The 13952-nt window shown below is 39.0% G+C and overlaps 1 protein-coding gene across 3 annotated transcripts in view; it reads left to right on the top strand.

The window, feature by feature from the left end:
• Positions 1 to 13952, top strand: part of MAML2 (mastermind like transcriptional coactivator 2) — a 366387-nt gene that overhangs the window by 108519 nt on the left and 243916 nt on the right. The window lies entirely within an intron of this gene.

Raw genomic sequence — 13952 nt, 5'->3', positions numbered from 1 at the left:
TACCTTTATTTTCCAGGCAGAAAGAATGTGGGAAAAAAATATTTATTTGAAAGATAACAGGCTTTCACGTTTTAAAATAATAGTTATTAGCACGGAGGCCTAGTGCATTTTCTGATCTCTATTTAAAGCTCCGTAGGTGATTTTGCTTTTAAGATAACATAATATCTGAAATCTTTTATTCTGTCAAGTAGCAACTGCAAAAGATTCTTTGCTGTTGTGAAGATTTTGGAAGAGAGGAGTCAATTCTTGCTATACTATCATTTCTTTAATTTGGCAGCTTTATGTCATACGTCTAGAAAGAAATTGTGTGATGCTGAATATGCTGGTGGCACACAAGTTTTTGACAGTGAGCAACCCCATTCCTATTGAAAAAAGAAAGTTTTGCCTTTGTCGTGAATTCAAAGTGCTCCTTCAGTGGGATGACTCCTATCATTTCCCTCAGGGTCCCAGAGATGCAGAGGAGGTAGAGCACTCACTTACCAAAACATGACAGAAAAGAGCGTTCATCTCTGGCACAAGCAATGCAATGCGTCTCTTGGGAAGGGGGTGCAGTGGGCAGATGTGCTGCCTTGTCTAAAACAGATTTTACTGCTGTTTATAATTCTCTCTTCAGCTCTAACCCGCAGCTTTCTGTTATGACTGTGATATAGCAGCAAGGGGTTATACTCAGTACTGCATGCTTGAAATGATGTGAAGTGTTTCAATGTAAACCAGGGTTTTGAAGAAAGATGCCTTTTTAAATTGATTTGGATTCCTTTTAAAAATAAACTCCTTTTAAAAATTGAGAGGTCTCAATCCCCTTAGAACACAGAAATTTAGAGAATTAATAAGGAATAGATGACCACCAGGGCCAGCCCTGCTTTACAAATAAGAAGCCAAACCTAAGGAAAGTAATTACTGGCCCAGAGTCACATAGAAGTTTACTGGCAGAATGAAGTGAGTCTAAAATCAAGGTCTCCTGACTTTCAGTTCAAAAGAGTAATAGAAGAGGGAAGTCATTCTCTAGATCAGGGGTCAGCAAACTTGTTCTATAAAAGGCAGAGAGTAAATATTTTAGGCTTTGGGGGCCATATGACTACTGGCAGCTACTCAGCTACTCAACTTTGTCCTTGGAGCCCAAAAGCAGCCATAGACAATATGTAAACAAAAGAGTGTGTCTATGTTCCAATAAAACTTTATTTACAAAAATAGCCTGCAGGCCAGATTTGGCCCTTGAGTCATAGTTTGCTGATGTTTGCTCTGGATCTAAAGGAGAAAATAAGCATGGAAGTTTCGTTGGGAGCTTCTTTATGAGCCACATCCCAAACTTGGTCTGTCATGGAGAATGTCAATTTTTCGTAGTTCCAGAGGGTGCTATTAATTAGCTAAAATTGCTCTGACTCAGGGAAAAGTGACCCTTTTTATAGCTTTCTTGAGAAAAGGTTGTTTATGAGAATTTCAAAGTATTGAAGAGTCATTTTTCAGGATTGTCTTTATGTCACCATTGTTCCACTTAAATGTGGAAGGTTTATGTTTCTGTACTCCTTTCAGAAGTTGAATGCATTCGCAACAGGGGTGTTCTATTATCAGTGTTAGATATTGTTCACTTATCTCTTAAAAAATTTAAGTATGTATGTTTCAGAAACAACTTTTAAAAATTGAGAGGTCTACATTTTTTCAATTCCAGAGTTGTGGCTTAACAGCAGTTAAAAAATGTAAAGGAAGTTAAGATTTTCTGAAAGGCCACCATATTTGTACAGCAAAATTCCTCTTGGACCATAAAGAAAGCTTGAAGGTGTTTTTTCATTTTGCAAGTACGTGCATGTATATGTGCGTTTGTGTGTGTGTGAGAAGGACAGGAAGACATGGATAGAAAAAGAGACAGGGAGACAGAGAGGGAGACATCTCTGGGTGTGAGTCAGATGGAATACCTACATTGGTGACTGACTGTCCTGGAATTAAAATCTGTTACCCCATTTTTAAAATTTATTTATTTCTTTATTTATTTTTTGAGATGGAGTTTCACTCTTGTTGCCCAGGCTGGAATGCAATGGTGTGATCTTGGCTCACTGCAACCTCCGCCTCCCAGGTTCAAGCAATTCTTCTGCCTCTGCCTCCCAAGTAGCTGGAATTACAGGCATGTGCCACCATGCCTGGCTAATTTTGTATTTTTAGTAGAGACAGGGTTTCTCTTATGTTGGTCAGGCTGGTCTCGAACTCCCGACCTCAGATGACCCACCCGCCTCAGCCTACCAAAGTGCTGGGATTACAGGCGTGAGCCACCGCGCCCGGCTTTATTATCCCATTTTAACTACTTGGTGTGTTCAATGTCTCAAGGCATATTGGAGTTAGATCAGCGTACCCTCACTTGGGCACACTTACAGGGTTCTGCTATTCCATATGCGTAAATGTTTGAAAAGTGATCCTTTAGGAAGTATATTGTTTTTGCCAGTCTCAATCCAGAAGCAAGACTTAAATACAGGATGGAAAGATATAGGATGGAGACAGTGCTGACTGAGGCAAGGAATGGAGAGAGCTGGATTTCTAATTTTGGAGACCCTCCTGGCCACCACTACTTCTGAGCAGATGCAGACTACTTCTTCCTGCTTCTTCTGTTTCATCTCTTCCCTCTTGTTCTTCTTCATTCACTTTACTCCTCTTTCTAACACTGAATACCAACTACATGGCAGGTGAAAGAGGTGGTGTGTCACAACTGGCCTAGGAGAAAATCGTTTTGTTTTCTATTTCCTTCATCTCCCATATGCCAAGGTATCTAAAGAATGGGGGTCAGGCATGGTAGGTCATGCCTGTAATCCCAGCACTTTGGGAGGCGGAGGCAGGAAGATAGCTTGAAACTAGGAGTTTGAGACCAGCCTGGGCAGCATAGCAAGACCCCTGTCTCTACAAAAAATTAAAAAATTAGCTGGATATGGTGGTGTACACCTACTGTCCTGGCTACTAAGGTGGCTGAGGCGGGAGGATCGATTGAGTCTAGGAGGTTGAGCCTGCAGTAAGCTATGACTGCACCACTGTACTCCAGCCTGGGTAACAGAGTAAGACCCTGTATCTTAAAAAAAAAAAAAAAAAAAAAAAAATTTAAGAGTAGGGAAAGCACATGAATGTCTAATTTTTTTCCTAATACAAATGTTGTATTTTTAAAGATAATACTTTTATCTATCTGTGAAGATTGTTTTTTAGAGTACATGACATAAAAATTATTTAAAAGTTTCTTTTACTAGGTATTATTTAGTAAAGCCTCCTTTCCTGTGGTCATTTTAGTCTCTAGAATAAATCCAGTATCAGTATAATAAATAATATATTGTACTCTAGCACTCAAACTTGCTTTTCTATTGGCAACAGATAGTTTGTTCTTCGTTTGCTTTAAAAGTTTGTATAAATGTTCTCATTGCATTAATGATAGCTTTTAAAAATTGGTCTTAAGAGCAAATAATTAGAATGTTAATATCCTTCTTCTCAAACTAGACACATGATAGGATATTGGGGATTCATTTTATTTTATTTTGTTTTACTCATGCTCATAGATCAGGGCTTAAATAAGAAGGCTGATTTCTTACTTTTCTCGTCAATTTCCAGGTTTTATTTTGAAGGAAGTGAAAGAGTATGTTGGCCCAATTTGTGGTTCTAATACTTCAGCAATGCGGTCCAGCATGCTGGCCTCCATATCTGGGGACCCACATCCTCGTCTTAGAAATGCCCTCCTTTTCTTTCCACCCACTCACATCCTACCCAGACATCAAGTTCCCTCTTAACCCCATAGGTCTTTAGGAAGCTCTCCTTGGATAACTGCCCACCACAATGATCCTTATTCTCTCGGAATTTCTGTAGCACTTTTAGTTTATGCCAAACAATTTCTCACTTAATTATATGTTATCTTGGATCACTCTCTAGTGGTTTAAAGCATAGTGTTACGCACATAATCTGTGCAGCCGTTTGAAGAAGAGGCACGTGGCTCATGGAGGAGCCAAAGATGTGATGCTCAGGGAAGACCACAAGTACCCATAGGGAGGAATCATCTTGGGGGGATCTAAATTTGCCCCTCAGACTCACAAGCACAGTGATGTGAATGGCAGGATACCACATGTTGCTACCTCAGCCAGAGGCAAACTCATCTTCCTCGGATTCATCTGATAGATTCTAATTTATTAGATTTCAATATAAAATATACCTGTTTAGCATAACTAGATACCCACGTTCTCAGGCTAATGTTTCAGGTATCTTGAGGTGAGCTCTGTAAGTTTAGTTAGAGGCATCAGAACTCTTGGTGAGCATGGAATCAAGGCAAAAGCGACTAGTCAAGTGAATCACATGTTTAAGGATTAGAACAAGAAGATTGGTGACACATTTTTTAACCTAAGGATATTCCTGCCCACAGGGCTGGGTAGGTAGGGTCCTTCTGTACAATGAGCCTGGATAGTGGACAGTGCTTCCTTGGATGCTTACTGGCCTGGCAAAGTGCTTACTCGGAGGATTACTCTGCAGCTGTCTCATTGTTCCCATGAATGACCAACTCTCTTTCCAACTCATACATTTGTTTTTCATAAGGTCTTAAATACAGTCGGCAGTTTCCAGTCAAGTCCTTTTCTTTCAGTTGAGTTTTACAAAAATCCCTCTCTTGTATGTAGAGCAGTCTCATTTCTGCCATTCCCAAGTCCTCAGGGTGCACCTCACTGTTGTCTTCCTTTACATCCTACAGTAGGTACCACTAAGTATTACGTGATTGATTATCTCCCAGCTCCAGTATAAAATCCTTAATGGCAAAGGCTACACAAACATTTATTTTATCCCACATTTATGAAACAAGCATATTTAGCGTCTACTATGTTTCAGTATTATTCAAGTTAAAAGAAATACAGAGATGAATACAACATATTATCTTCCTGTAGAGACTTTACATCTTTTTTTTTTTTTTTTTTTTTTTTTTTTGAGACGGAGTCTCACTCTGTCGCCGAGGCTGGAGTGCAGTGGCACAATCTCGGCTCACTGCAAGCCCTGCCTCCCGGGTTCATCCCATTCTCCTGCCTCAGCCTCCCCAGTAGCCGGGACTACAGGCGCCCACCACCACGCCCGGCTAATTTTTTGTATTTTCAGTAGAGACGGAGTTTCACCGTTTTAGCCAGGATGGTCTCGATTTCCTGACCTCGTGATCCGCCGCCTCAGCCTCCCAAAGTGCTGGGATTACAGACATGAGCCACCATGCCCGGCCGAGACTTTACATTTAAAAGACAGGTGTGTAAAACAAGTACAATAAAGTGTTTTGGGAGTTGTGAGGGCTACAAATGGTGATACACTAAATAGGAAATAATTTTACCTTTGGGAATCAGGAGAGTTTTTATATAAAGAGAAATATATTGATCAAAACCCTGTATATATGGGCCGGGCGCGGTGGCTCACGCTTGTAATCCCAGCACTTTGGGAGGCCGAGGTGGGCAGATCATGAGGTCAGGAGATGGAGACCACCCTGGGTAACATGGTGAAACACCGTCTCTACTAAAAAATAGAAAAAAAAATTAGCCAGGCGTGGTGGCGGGCGCCTGTAGTCCCAGCTACTCTGGAGGCTGGGGCAGGAGAATGGCGTGGAGGCGGAGTCCCAGGAGGCGGACCTTGCAGTGAGCAGAGGTCGCGCCACTGCACTCCAGTCTGGGCGACAGAGCGAGACTCTGTCTCTAAAAAAAATAAAAAATAAAAATAAATAAAACCCCGTATATATACTTTTTTGCTTATAAATTATTTTTATACCAATCCAGATTATTCAAATCTTGACTTCTTTCTCATTCACATCTATTCGCTTGTCATTAAATACTCATGCCTAGTCTAAGTTTGGAATGAAAATGTCACAAGACATATCTTTCACTACTTCCTGATTTACTAAACATGGAAGTGTAGCTCAGGACCTGAGCATTTAGTCATCTCATGTGACCAAGAGGACATTAAATAAGGAAGGAAATGCAGAAGTGAGTATAATGATCTCTTACAACACCGCTATTTGGGTAGAGAAGTAGGGTTTTAATTAGCCAGACAAGTGTCAGATATATTCTACACACATCACAGCACATTAGGCTTAGTATTGTTCCCTCATTTCCTGAGGACCATTTCCAAAGATAGGTATGGATGAAATCACAGAGCTTTGGGACTCTATAGGTCTCAGATTGGCTAGAACAGAATCAACATAATCTGATGTGGGCTGTCCTGGAAATCAGGAAACCCAATAGGCAGTCATCCCTACATACGTTTTAGTAAATTATTCAACATTTCTGTGTATTCATTTACCCATTTGAAGAAAGGGAGCTAGTATGTCTAGTCTTCAACTCTGAATATAGGATGCTATAAAGTAGTTAAGATACAACCTTGTTCTTCCAACATTTCAGCTACTTCATTTTCCTAAGTCAAAAAGAACTGTGTATAAATCATTGAAAAAAGAATATGTATAAATTCCTAAAAGAACAGTAAGTGAAGTAATGCATTTAAATTGAGAATCAAGATGTACAAATATGTATAAATATATACAAATATTTGAACGAGCAAAACATATAAATCTTTGAAAGAGCTATTAATGAATTTTGATGTATTTTTATAAACTGAAAATTTTTGCACAAATGTTGTCATCATCGTACTCATATTCTATCCTAGACTATTCTAGACTAGCCAGGTCTATCCATATTCATCATTCCATATTCTAAAGAGCTCAGGATTTTCTTTCTAAAAATGGGACCAGGGACAGTCATATTGTGGGAAATTTTTCATTAAACATCCCATGTTTCGTTAAACGTTTTTTCTTAAAGCTGTTTCAATTTTCAGTTTATCCTATTGAGGATAACAATTCTGAAAAACTTAACAACTGGTGTTAAGTTTAATAATAATATTTGCATACCAAACATAGTACTTTTCTATGTAAGAAAAAGTTTCACTGGTTCTAGGATACCAAAATACTGCAAATTGATTTCTGTTTTCCATATCCACACCCACCTTCCTGCTTTTGATATCTGTCTGGTATTTTGCAAGACAGAATATTATGTGAGAGTGGACACCAAGCAATGATATTTCTCTGCAGCCCAAATAGTTTACAATTTCCTCAAAAAGTGAGTAATTTAAAATTTATGGTATTGCCAGTTCTACTTTTATTCTGGTATAATGGAATGAAGTACTCTTTCAGATTTTTATTCTCTATTGGTTTGAAGAAAACATTTAGAAATTCTTAAGTGAATCAATCGATATGTAATCAAGGCACCATGGTAGCTTCTGGGGAGATCATGTGACTATATTTCTGTATCTAGGATGCTTGCAGTCTGGTTAAAGACTAGCCACATTGTGAGAAATGCTTTACAACATGACACATGAGGTGGTATCTGGTAAGGGATCCTCTAGGTAGGTAGAGAGTGAAGATTCAGAGGGCTTCTTGGGGCTTCAGGGGTGTGGAAGGCCTTGGGGGAAGAGAGGGAATCTCTGTAGGATCTCACCAATTGTTTTCAGAAGAAAATTAATTAGAAAATACTCTTATGTATGATTGCTGTTCTAGAAAAAGGTTACAATTTACTTCTTTAAATGTTTAACAACATTTTAAATTATGTATTGTTTGCTTTTTGTCATTCATTCATCTCTTGGTGGTTTGGGGTGTGATTTGTGTTTTTCTCCTCTCTTGACTTATCTGAGAAATTCTGGCACTAGCCAGGTTTGGGATGTTTTTGTTCAGACATTCTTAAGTTATTTGGTAAGAAGAAAGGCTTTTTTGCATTTTTCTGCTGAGAAACAACTTTCTTTTTCTTTGTTTCAACCCTAAACTTCGTAAAAGCTCTTTATTTCTAGATTGTTCTACAAAGCTATGCCTCTGGAGGTGAGAGATTTAGGGAACATATTTTGTTCAAGTAGAAGTAGCCACATTTTCAGAAAACAACTAATAAATTTAAAATATGTCAAAGATAACTTTACAAGAGACTGCGTGAACATAGATATATAAAGGAGAGCCTGGTGCTCTCAATACCCATGTCTGCAGGCCTCGAAATTGCTTATGAAGTCTAGAAACCATGGCCATCTGCCAGCCAGAGGCAACATCACCACAATGGAATTCACAGTTACTCTGTTAAGACTTTATAAATACAGTGAGGGTCCAGGAGCCAGGACCTTCAGGCGCATGAGGCTTGTCTGGTCTGGTCTGGCCGACTGAGCAAGGAAACCCTGTCCTTGAATGAGGACTTCCTCAGCTTCAGTGACTAAATGTTTGTTCCCAAAAGTAAAATGTCCCAGTGGAAGGGAGACAGCGGCCATCTCCTTATTTTATTTATTTATTTTTAACCAGGCACTCTACTAACTGTGGCAGGAAGTCATTCTGAGAGGAAAGTCAAGGTGTATGTACTTGGTTGGCTTGGGGAGAGTGTTTGGAAGTTGGGAAAGTGGAACCATTTTTGAGTGTGACTTCATTTCTCTTCTGGCCTAGCTCTATACAGTGTCATATCCTGGGAACTGGGTGCTAGCATGAAGGAGAAAAGCAAGATAAATTAAAGAGCTGTACCTCTAGATAGTAATAGGAAACCAAGAATTCAGCCTGGTGATCGCTGGAGGGAGTGATTCAAGTTAGCTGATGCCAGGGGGAGTGAGCCAGGCAGCAGAAGTGACTGGAAACCCGATGTGACCAAGACTGGGCTGTCCAGAAGCTTAGCAGAGATAGACTCAATCAGTACTTTCTCTCCTACCTTCCTGAACAAGAAGAAAAAATATTAGAGAATTGAGTTTTTAATGTTCCTTTTTCTTCCCCCCAGGCTGGAGTTGCAGTGGCACTGTCTCAGCTCACTCCAGCCTCAACCTCCCAGGTTCAAGTGATCCTTCCACCTCAGTCCACCGAGTGGCTAGGACTACAGGTGTGCACCACCACGCTCCACTATTTTTGTAGGTTTTGTAGAGACAGGGGTCTCACTTTGTTGCCCAGGCCGTTCTCAAACTTCTGGGCAGAAGCAATCCACTTGCCTTGGCCTCGCAAATTACTGGGATTACAGGCATGAGCCACTGCTCCTGGCTGAATTTGTAATGATTTCATTCGATGGAGACAGAGACATTAATAATAACAGGAGCAACAACAATAAACACTTGTTCTGTGCCAGGTGTTAGGCAAAACACATCGTATGCCTTTTCTCATTTAAACTTACAGCAACCATGTGAGGAAACTACTATTATTATTTCCATTTTACCCATGAGAAAACTCAATGAGTCTCAGAGAGGAGCAAAGTATGTCAAAAGTCACATAACTGGATAGTGAGATGATGGTGTTTGTACTGAAATATGTTTAACTTCAGAGCTCATGCTCTGAACACATACTATACTGCTCATTTATTCATTTATTCACATATATATTGTGCAACTACAGTGTGCCAGGCACTGGGCTGAAACAGGAGGATGAGAGAACCACTCCCTGCATTCTTGGCATGAAACTTACAGTATAGCTGTGAATGAGACATATTTATGAAACAATCACATAAATGTATAGCTGTAAACTGTGAAAAGCAATATTAAGGAATGGATTAGTACAGGATAATGTGTAGGTATTAGGGTAAGTATATACCTATTAGAAGGAAACTATGAACTATAAGAAGTGATATTAAGGAAAGGTTTACAGAGTTAGAAAACTTGATATAATTTTGGGGAGTCAAGGAGAACTTCCCTAAGAAAGGGGCACATGCTTTCAGATCTGAAGGATTAACATGATAGCTAAGCAGAGAGAACTTGCTGGGTAGGGAAAAGCTAGCAGGTACAAAGGCCCCAAGGTAGGAGTCAGCTTGACACGTTACTGATTCTGTGAATACTTATTGAGGCATAGTGTAGCTACCGGTTTGTCACTTTTGTTGTGTTTCATATTCCTCCATTGAACTTAACCTTTTTTACTGTTTCCCTAAAGAATTGATGCGAATATATTCTCACTATTTTATGCAGTTTTGATTTGTTTTCTGCTAATTTTATCCGATGAATTTAAAGTTTTTAGGGGAATAAGGGCTACATCTGTCATTGTTGTATCATAGTTTCTAAGATGGCATGCAGTTTAGGTACTTAAGCGCATTTTTATAGTAAAGAATAAGAAGAAGAATAAATGTCAATTCAGAGACTAATAGAATTTAGTTGCTTTTAGCTGATATGCTCAATTAAGAATTGATGTTGCCTGTAAAAATCTTATCTTTATATATAATATAAGCTAGGAAATAGATTCATGTCTAACTTTTGCTAAGTGAAGCATTTTAATATTCCTTGAAACTAAATGGAAAATTTTCCAAAGTAATGCTTGGCAGTTTGGCATGTAGAGAAAAAAAATCTTTCCTCTAGAACAGCTTTTCCAGGGAACAGATTAGAATTAATTAGGGGATGTTTTACTAATGGAATATTTTTCTTCCCATTAATGTCACTGTCCTTCATCCCTGAGGATGGCATTATTGGCAGTGATTGCTCTTATGTATGAGAGACTATAGACAGACAGGCCATTGCATAGAATTCCATTTGTCACACAACCTGAGACCACTGTCTTTAGTTTAAAAGCCTGAAGCTATTTGTCAGGTCTAGCATTGTTTGGGACCTTACCTGCTAAAACTGTAATTGGCCCAGAGTCTTTTCTTGAATTCCACCCAAATTCTTTCTCTGTGACACAAAATTGTTCTTAAATAACTTTTTGGGCAATAAAGGCTTCTCAGATTCAAGCCCCATGCTATCTGTGGTGGGGAACACTAGGATATTGAGCCTTTAAAAACATGCACCATACCTTATTTGTCTTTGTATTTCTAAGATGTAGCATAGTGATTGGCTGATAGGAGATAATTTAATAAGTATTTGCTAAATATATAATTAATTGAATGAATGGCAATCAACTGAAGGTGGGCTCCAGATTATAATTTTTGATAACCAGCTCAAATTTCCTTGCTACCTTTGGTAGTATAGATCATTAGTCTATGATTAATGATCATAGATTTAAAACTATGAGTAATTGGCTGGGTGTAGTGGCTCACCCCTGTAGTCCCAGCACTTTGGGAGGCTGAAGCGGGCGAATCACAAGGTCAGGAGATCTAGACCATCCTGGTGACATGGTGAAACCCCATTTCTACTAAAAAAAAAAATACAAAAAAGAAATATTTGCTGGACGTGGTGGGAGGCGCCTGTAGTCCCAGCTACTTGGGAGGCTGAGGCAGGAGAATGGCGTGAACCCGGGAGGCAGAGCTTGCAGTGAGCCGAGATCGCGCCACTGCACTCCAGTCTGGGCGACAGAGCAAGACTCCATCTCAAAAACAAAAACCAAAAAACTATGAATAACTACAATGAGAATGCTTATACTATCTCTATACAATCTGTATTGGTTACCTTTTTTTTTTTTTTTTTTTGAGATGGTGTCTCACTCTGTTGCCCAGGCTGGAGTGCAGTGGCCCGTTTTTGGCTCTCTGCCACCTCCGCCTCCCAGATTCAGGTGATTCTCCTGCCTCAGCCTCCCAAGTAGCTGGGACTACAGGTGCCCACGACCATGCCCAGCTAATTTTTGTATTTTTTAGTACAGACAGGATTTCACCATGTTGCTCAGGCTAGTCTTGAACTTGTGACCTCAAATGATCCACCCACCTCGGCCTCCCAAAGTGCTGGGATTACAGGTGTGAACCACCATGCCTGGCCATGGTTATTATTCTGAATAATGAATTACCTCAAAATTAATTAACATTGATTACTACATATGGTTTCTAAGAGTCAGGAATCAGAGAGCAACTTAGCTGGGTGGTTCTGGTACAAGGTCTCTTCTGAGGTTTCAGTCAAGCTGTATGCTGTAGCTGCTATCATCTGAAGCATGAATAGAGCTGGAAGATCTGCTTCCAAAGGCTGTTGACAGGCGACCCCATCATGTGAACCTCTCTGTAGGGCAGCTTAATTGTCCTCATGACGTGGTGACTGGCTTCTCTATAGCAAGTGATCAAAGAGAGAAAGCAGAGTGAGCTGCATGGTCTTTTATGACCTAGTTCCCAAGTTGCACACCATACTTCCTTCCATTCTATTTTGTTCCTTAGAAGCTGGTCACTGAGTCAAGCCTGCACTCAGGAGGAAGGTAGTTTCCACCTTTTCTGAAAAGAGGAATAGCAAAGAATTTGTAGACATTTGAAAACACTAACATACTTAAATATTGAAACTCCCCCGGAGTATTTACATGAATTGCATGTTTTTTAAAGTAGTGCAGTGTATCACAATGTTCAATTTGTCAATAAGAAGTGCTTTTAGACAAAGTGCTTTTCCTGGAAATTAGCTAACTGTCTTAAAGTATAAATAATGTCATTTTGAAAAAAAACAAAAATCCTTGTAATCATTTAAACAAGAATCACCAGTACTTGAAGAATCCAAATAATGACCTAATTTTGTTTTTATTTTCTTTTTATTCCTCTGAAGTAGATTCAGCAAATTCAATTAAAAAACATTACGTGCATCTACTTTGTGCCAAGTACTATGTCATGTGCTCTGGGAAGGGGATACACTTATGCAGAGGTGACAAAGATATAATCTATCCCAAAGAAGCTGAGAGTATAACAGAGATGATGGACACATACACAAAACTTAATATGGTACGAAGCTCACTGTAATGAGTTTTGTGAGAGAGCTACAGAGGAGATGTTATGGGGGCACAAGGAGAAGAAAGTTAATTAACATTGGAAGATGAGAAGACATCTTGGAAGAACTTGAACTGGGCCTTGGAAGAAGAACTGCCATTCAAATAGGTAGAATTGTGGTAGCAAAGGCATAGAGGTGGGAAAGTATAGATCTCCAGGGACAATAGTCACGGGGTTAGGGCACTGTTGGAATTTAAGGTTGGAAGGATATATTGGAGCCCCTCGAATGCCATAACAAGGCACACCTTGGGCAGTGGAGAATTATCAGACTGTTTGAAAAGGAGGGTTATTGAGTAAATAAATAGACTGGTACATTAGGAATTTTAAAATGTGGATCATTGTAATACTAATAACTATTTTATATTTACTATCTACTAAGTGATTTACGTGTATTATCTTGTCCTCACTGCAAACCCTCTGGGTGTGGGTGTTTTCAGTGCCATTTTACTGATAAAGAAACTGAGGCTTAAATAGTTTAAATAAATTACCCTGTTAGTGAGTGGCAGAATGACAATTCAAATCTAGTGTTGTCTAACTCCAAAGATAATATAAAATAATGTATCTCTCTTTTCCCTTATGCATAAAATATGGGAGCATATTACATCATACACATAGATTGTCAAAAAATACTTTGGGAAACTTATTATAATATCAATTCAGTGCTCCTGTCTCTTACACTTTTATCCCTATCTGTAAAACAAACTACAAATTGAGAGAGTACATTCCATAGCTTGGGAAAAAACCCAATTCTGTTGTACCTAAACTAATCATTGTAAGGCAGTAGTTCAGAAGAACAGTACTACTGTAAGCCTCAAAAAGAAGAAACTACCTGGGTAGGGCGGGTGGGAGCAGAGAGAGGATCAGAAAAAATGCCTATCGAGTTCTATGCTTTTTACTGGGGTGATGAAATTATCTGTACAACAAATCTCTGTGACACACACTTTGTATATAACACAAACCTGCACATAAACCTAAAATAAAAGTTAAAAAAAAATGACAACCAAAAAAAAACAAAAAAGAAAATACCCGGTCGGATCTACCCTCTAACATTTTTTGGGACTCAGGGCAAGACAAATGAAGGGCCTACATACTATATGTCTAAATATTAGACATTATAAATAGGCTACCAAATGGTTAAGTAAAATATGCTTTGTCTTTCTACCTTGACAAATAAATGTCGATAATGACAAAATTGAAAAATATATGGAAAGCTATCATTCTTGAAGTCAACAAAATGTCCATGATGACTGTAATCATTATTGTATACATCTGGATATTCTGTTGAGGGGTTGGTGATGTTTCCATGAGTAATAAAATTAGGTCATACGTAATTAATATATTATTACTTAA

This window comes from Macaca thibetana, chromosome 14 (assembly GCF_024542745.1).
Source record: "Macaca thibetana thibetana isolate TM-01 chromosome 14, ASM2454274v1, whole genome shotgun sequence".
Lineage (NCBI taxonomy): Eukaryota > Metazoa > Chordata > Mammalia > Primates > Cercopithecidae > Macaca > Macaca thibetana.
This window is presented reverse-complemented; position numbering and strand designations above follow the sequence as displayed.